Below are 1,819 nucleotides of genomic sequence, written 5' to 3' on the forward strand. Positions count from 1 at the left end.
GAACTGAGTTCTTAATGACCAAGTAACTTAATAAAAGAGATTCTCACCTTAGAAATCTGTTGATAATTTCTCACATATCAATTCCTGCTTTGCAAATTCAAGGGTAAAGTTCCAGTTCTGTAAGGAAAAAATTACCTTGTGAGATCATGCAATTTAAGTTTATGAGCATAATTTTAAAATAACTAAGGCCTTTCCATACATCACTTAAAATTCTCACCAATTTTACAACATTTTTTCTCCATATTAGTGATGACAAAATTAAGACTTCAGTTTTTAAGTAATGCCCAAGGTCACCAAACTCTGTGATCTTACTTTTAAAGTCAGATTAAAGGATCCAAAACCATCTTTTCAGATTTCTCAAGAACTCATAACTTGTGAGGTCATCTTGTTAGTTTACTAACACTAAAAGTCAGTAGTTCTATCATGCTGAGAGGGTCCACAGTACATGCATATTGAATAGTACATGTTCATAAGAGTGCCTATAAAATTTTATGTACAAGATAAACGTTGGTTCTGGTTGCACTGTACTTTTAACTAATAAAAATATTCTCCATGCTTTTATTTTTTTCAAAAAATCTTTTGACAAACATTAAGACTAAGATGATTCCATTTTAAGATTATGACAATGTGATCGACAGAAGGAAAAGCCATGTGTAGAATGAGAAAGAAGCTTCTTTCAAATTTACCTCTACTTGATGAGCAAAATATCTATGAATCCCATTCTAAGACACTGAATTTTCATCTCTAGCTCTAGGTGCACAAGATTAATCAATTTCTTCTAAGACTACAGATATACAAGAAGGACTGTGTGGTTTTTCTACATTCTTTGTTTTCTTTATTCATTCATTCAACAATATTTATTGATTATACAGCAATCTCAGATATATAACCAAATACTGTTATTTGAGTAGTAAACAAGACACAGCTCTTGCCCTTATGGAACTTAAAATCTAAAGAGGGGAAATAGAAAATAAAACTAAATTAAAAATTAAATAACAAAATTTTATATAACATTAAGGCACACAAGAAACATTAAAATAGCATATATCCTACCCAGTGAAGTGAATGAGTTAATAAAAAAGAGAGAAATATGTGCCAGGGAGTGTTGAGGTGCAATAATAGCACTGACATCACTTTTTGCAGGATATACATTCAAGAATTATAAGAAGTAGGGTGTGAATGCTATGTAACTCTCTATTACATAAAATTCTGTGGTTAAAAAAAAATTATTGTAATTCCAGAAAATGAGACTCTATTAGACTCCAATCCAAATAAAGTGGCTAGCACTATCCCTGACACAGTCTATACTCAATAAGTATCTCAACCACAAGATCAGTTTTTCTACCTGTTGAAAGGAAGGACAATTGTAATGTACCAGAACCATTCCATTAATCAAAACAAGACTTTATGTCAAGAAAGGAGAACTGTAAGACCTAGACGAAGTTGTTTGAATAAGAGTAAGAACTAGGAAACAATATCGTCAACTATCACATTGGTTGAGATGGTGCCATGACTATCTTTTGGATAGCTTATAAAATTATGTATTTATCTTATAATGATATTAAGTTAAAATTCAGGGTCTCTAAATAAAAACCATTGTCCTAGGACAATACGAGAAAAATACATCATTCTACTAATTGTTTATATTATTTTATTGAATTTAAGCCAATTTATTTTATAAAATTAATAATAACTGAAATATTAATAGAAACAATAGCAATTATACCAATTTGAAAATATTAAATTAACCACCAGGTGGAGCTCCATGAATTGAGTGTATGTAGTCAAAAATAGAAAATTGCTTAAATTGGTCAAATTC

The sequence above is a fragment of the Pteropus vampyrus genome, unplaced genomic scaffold (genome assembly GCF_000151845.1).
Source record: "Pteropus vampyrus isolate Shadow unplaced genomic scaffold, Pvam_2.0 Scaffold43, whole genome shotgun sequence".
NCBI lineage: Eukaryota > Metazoa > Chordata > Mammalia > Chiroptera > Pteropodidae > Pteropus > Pteropus vampyrus.